The sequence below is a fragment of the Cervus elaphus genome, chromosome 9 (assembly GCF_910594005.1).
Source record: "Cervus elaphus chromosome 9, mCerEla1.1, whole genome shotgun sequence".
Taxonomy (NCBI): domain Eukaryota; kingdom Metazoa; phylum Chordata; class Mammalia; order Artiodactyla; family Cervidae; genus Cervus; species Cervus elaphus.
The window spans coordinates 67124526-67130525 of record NC_057823.1 but is presented as its reverse complement, the minus strand read 5'-3'; positions in this window follow the sequence as shown (position 1 = coordinate 67130525).

The window sequence follows — 6000 nt, the reverse complement described above, 5'->3', positions numbered from 1 at the left end:
CATCCACAAAATACCAAACACCTTCGCTTTGCTAAAATGAGTGACTGTTAATTCTTTATCAATTATTTACACCTATTTCCTCACCCACGTTTGCGCTCCCTATATGTAAAATTTATTGAGATAATCAATCATAGAATGTCCCCCACCCACACTGTATGATGACATCAAATTAAGAGCAAACCCTAGCAAGTCAACCAACCAAAGCCCAAATCCTATAAAATCACTCCACCAAAGCCCAAGTCCTAATATCCTCTTGCTGAGGATTCCCCACTGTCGCCGTGGTGTGTTCTCCCTTGCTGCAAGAAGTAATAAACCCAACTTGTTCAACTGTGTTCATGGTGGTCTCTGGCTGCAGAACACTGACACGTTTTAAGAGGCCAGAAAATTAGAAAGTGTATTTCTAGACTACTTTACAGCTAAGTTTCAGTCTTATGACACGTCTGCCAGTCACTGTTACCCACTCCTGATTCAGAAAATAAAGTGAAGTGCCTGCAGACCAGGGGAAAACATATTATATAGTCTGGGCCCACTTAGAAATTCTTTGAGCTAAGATCCTTAATAATTCCCTTCTGCTTAGTCTAACAAGATGTTGAAATGGGACACTTGCTGCCCTAGTGTGGTGTCTTACACTGAGGCACTACTGTGACAGGTATAGAGACGCCAAAATGATTGTGAGCGCATCACTTCTAATTCCCAGTTATTACTCAAGTTCATCTTATGATCAATTCTAATCCAGAACCATACAGACAAACAGAATGACCCAGCCTATTTCTTCACAGGATCCTTAATAACTTTTCTGTAAGGTTTTATGCCCTTGTATCATACATATATTTTCATTTTTTTAAATGAACGTATAGCTGATTTACAATGTTCTATCAGCTTCTGGTATACAGTGAAGTGTTTCAGCTATATATATATATATATACACACACACACACACACATATATATATATATATATAAACACACACATATATATCCCTATATACACATATACCTTTTCATATTCTTCTCCATATGATTACAGGATATTGAATACAGTTTCCTGTGCTATACAGTAGGACTTTGTTTTTCACCTATTTTATATATAGTATTTTGTATCTGCTAATCCCAAACTCCTAATTTATCTCTCCCTCAAGCCCTTTTTCCTTTGGTAACCATAAGTTTTGTTTTCTATGTCTGTGTGTCTGTTTCTGTTTTGTAAATCATTTATGTTGCATTTTAGATTCCACATATAAGTGATATCATAGTATTTGTCTTTCTGACTCACTTGATAATGTGAAGGACAGTATGATAATCTCTAGGTTTATCCATACTGCTGCAAATGGCACTATTTCATTCTTTTTTATGACTGAGTAGTATTCAATTGTGTATGTGTACCACATCTTCTTTATCCATTCATTTATCAATGAACATTTAGGTTGCTTTCCTGTCTTGTCTATTAGTATCATTTGTATTTCTTCATTAAACTTACAAGATCTGTCCATATCCATTTTTCCCTCAAAGAATTAAGGAGTGTTTTATTATCAAGGAGATTATGCTTAAACTTTCTTAAAAAGAACAAATTTCTGATTTTAGGGCAGTATGATTTTTAAAAATGCTCTATGATTCTTATTTGAGAGAATGTGAGGACTTCTTTGTAAATCAAAATTAAAATTGTAGAATCAATTTAGAGTCTACAACTATAGAATTTAAAATTTGTAGAATCAATTTTACCAATTGTTACAGACATTTGAAAAGACTGGTATTCTCTTTACAGTACAAAGTTTGAAATATTTATTAGACCTACTACTATGTAGCAAACTACCTCACAGTCCAGTGGCTTAATAAGAACTTACTAACTTCTTCATGCATCTATAGTCAGTTTGTGCTGGTTTACCTGTTCTCACCTGTCATCAGTGTTCATTGCATCAGCAGCTATGTGAATGCTGGCTAGGATCTTTCGTGTGTTTTGTGGCTGGCTGGCTGTAAGCTGGGGCCCACATCTCTCTTCTACATGGTCTCCCATCCTTGAGCACATCAGCCTGGGCTTGTTTACATAGAGAAGCAGAGATCCAAGAAAGAGTAAGGAAGCAAACAGAGACAAGGCTGGAAACCTGCAAGCTGTCACTTTTGCCACATGCTATTAGAAAGTCAGCCCAAATTCAACAGGTCAGAAGAGACTCCACTTTGCAATAAGAGGAACTGCAGAGTCACACTGTAAAGAGCATGAATATAGGAAAAGAGTCACGAACTATGGCCAGATAGATAAAATGAACTTAAATCATTTAAATCAGATTTTCTTATGCTGGGGTCCACTATGGAAACTTGAAACTTTAAGATGACCTTCAGGAGGTTTAGAAATGGTTTCAAATTGACTGTAGAATGTGTTCCTCCAAATGTGCATTAAACAACCCTTTTAGGTTCATTTATGCCTTTCCTTAAATTCCACTTCATTTGATATTAATATTGCCATTCCTTACTTTCCAGAGTAAAAATTTTATGAGTCTCCTTGGGCTGTTAAGTGAAAATAATTATTAATTCAGTCCCTACTGGATAAACATAAAAAAACATTTTACTTGAGTGCACAAGTATGATTCACTTACCAATATTTTCTCTTTAATCCAATGAATTTGTGGTTCCATAACAGAGACATCCTAAGCTGTATACTAACGTAACTCACAGTAGGCTGGTTTGCTTAAGACTAAAGGCTAAAACCTATCTCATACAGAAATTGGACCCTAGACAGTTACATCAGACAATGGCTGAGAAGAGGGGCCTATTCCTAGAAGTGTTAATAATGTCATCTATGTAATTTTGTCCTGCTTTAGAATCTTTCTGGAAGCTCACCCACTCCAAAACCTTTCCTGTTTTAAACCCACACATGTGACTGAACTCTTCTTAATCAACTAAAATTGTTACTACAACCTCTGCATTAAAATGAAATCCATGGAAAAAATCCAGTCATTTTCATCACTTGTGGAGAAACACATCCATTTTATTTTGCAATGTTCACAGTATACTCACTTCACACGTCCTTCCCCTCAGGGTTAGCTGGAGCCTCATTCACAGTTTGGTAACTCGGAGTCAGCTCCAGAGACAGTATACTCCCCTCTGCATCACACATCCTACATACTTCTCAACTTCTGGAAGGATGAAATGGTCCTAACGTTCATACAGTTGAAAACAACCCAAACTGGTCTGACAACATAACCCTTTACTGATCCATATGACATTTTTCATTTTTACCTTTTCCCCTCACTATATCTCTAAAAAAAATTAATTTCCCCAAAACCCAAAGACAGTTTTCCAGGGTGCCCTGATGTCTACTCCCAAAGTCCCATTTCTCTGCTCTTGTAACATCAGCACAGTGAACGCGTGTAATCACTGACTTACTGAATTACTCTGCCTTTCCTAGCAGAGTGTGAGCTCCACAGCAGGGGTTGATTCCTTTTTCACTACCTGTATCCTCCCAGGCATATAACAGTTGCCCAATAAACTGAGCTGCTTCAAAAGCTTCTTCATCTGCTTACCTGGGTATGTTCATCACTTGATCATTTATTCAGCTAAACTTGTGATTGGTGCAATTCCTGAAAGTGCTGATGTTGCTGTTGTTTAGACACTCAATCATGTGTGACTCTGTGACCCCAAGCACTGTAGCTCGTCAGGCTCCTCTGTCCACAAGATTTCCCAAGCAAGAATACTGGAGTGGGTTGCCATTTCCTTCTCCAGAGAATTTTCACGACCCAGGGACTGAACCTACATATCCTGCTTGGCAGACGGATTCTTTACCACTGAGTCACCTACAAAGCCCTCCTGAATGTGCTATACACTAACAAAAAAAGTTTAAATCTATCATAATTCTCTGGGGAAAAAAAAGGAGATTACAAGCATTCAGATATTGTTAGAGAGAAGACATCAATTTCTGAACCATGTAAAGTTAATTTCAGCACGGAAACTAACCAGATATACTTAGCAACAGTCACAATGGGAAAGGTTCATTGAGATAATGTATATACCATGTTTAAAACAGTACCCAGTCCTGAAGGTTAGCAATTAGTACACTTTAACATACCAGAAGCAGTTCCAAATGAAGGCTGAATCTTAGATTACAAGCTAACGTTCTTCATTAGACTCCAAGATGTTTTGTTTTTACCTATTTCAAAAGTTTGAACAGCCTGATGAAGCAGCATCCTCATTCACGCAATTTATAGTTACGGAGTCCACACCACCACCTGGCGTGTTTCAGTCACAACCAAGGAAGTAAAAACTCTTGAAATTAAAACTCATCCAGAATCTGCCCCGAGAGAAAGCCTAGAGACCCTCTGGTCCAGGGATTCTTAGCCACACATCACTGGGGCATTCGTTACCAGGGCAAACCCCTGCTCCCCCACACCAAACCCTGACTCATTAAGTTGGAGTGAGGCCCAGGGATTTGGATCTTTTAACAAGCCCTTCAAGTGATTCTGAAGGTGTTTTTAAGACAACTCTGAGCCTCTTATCTTCTAGGTGAATTAAATGGAGGCCAGGCACGGAGGAGACCTGCCCGGAGTCTTCCTTCTGGTTAGTGATTATGCCAAGACTAGAACAAAGGTCGCCTTCTACCACTCCAGTGTTATTTCCATGCTTCCATGATATAATATCTTAGGACCCAGAATGAATCTGCCCTACACCTCAGTGGCTTATTTACTGAGCCCTCTGTCTTTTTTATCCATACATTAGGTTAACTGCAGAGGCCTAGAAATATTCCTGTATATTCATTAGTGAAGTGAAGTTGCTCAGTCAGACTCTTTGCAACCCCTTGGACTATAGCCCACCAGGCTCCTCTGTCCATGGGATTTTCCAGGCAAGAATACTGGAGTGGGTTGCCATTTCCTGCTCCACGAGATCTTCCCGACCCAGGGATTGAACTCGAGTCTCCCACATTGTAGGCAGATGCTTTACCATCTGAGCCACCAGGGAAGTCTATTCATTAGGTATGCATAAATAGATACTTAAACCTAGAGTTTAAATCGTAGTCCAATATTTACAAACTGTGTAACCCAGAGATAGTTATTTGTAAAATACAACACAGAGCATGTCAAATAATGAGGTCCCAATAAATAGTAGCTATTATTAATGCCATCTTAAAACATGGCACTGAAGCTACATTCTTCATCTGACTTGAAGTGCAGTCCCCGAAAACAGAATCATCTGGAAGTGCTTATTTAAAACAGATTTCTAGCGAATCAGAATCTTTGGGGGAGAGGGTCAGAGAGGGACCCAGAAGGCTGCATTAATAAGCACCCCAGGTTCTTCCTCTGCATATAAACATTAGAGAAACACTGGACTAGGGCCGTGGACAGAGTGCCTCTTGTCTAACAACAAGAACCAGGCAGTGCTGAATACTATTAACATTTCTGCTAACAAGAGGGAACTGAGTGCCATCTACTGCCTTATTTTAGAATGCAAGGCTGAGATTGGTTCTAATCGAATTCACTCTGAAAAAATGAATCAATCCTAAACAAGATAGCCAAGCAACAGATAGCACTGTTGGAAGGAGACATAAAAACAGTTGTTATTTTAGGAAAATAAACTTTATAAGTTAAATGATTTTTGGAGTTTTAGATTAATATTCTAATGAATTCCTATAATTTCAAGTTTCAGCTAAAATAGTAAAGGATAATATAAACCCTCACCCACTAGTCAATGCCAACAGTGAAAGGAAAAACTGAACCACAGAATGCTCTAAAATACTGCAGTGAAACAACATGCAAGCATGCCCCCCTCCACCACCCCTCCCTTAGTCTCAAGAGAAAAATCAAGTGAAATAATAAGGACAAGTTTTCTTATCCTATATAACTTTCTACTCAACTCCAGTATCAAAACTACCAACTGCAGGGCACTAGCTACAAAGTTAACATTCCTTTCAAATAGTACTCAAAAAAAGCCTTCTGAATTATACAGTCTGTCACTATGTTTAAAGCTGATTTCCCCTTCCTAGTTGCAAAGACATAAAATATACCCAGAGGCTCACAAGAAA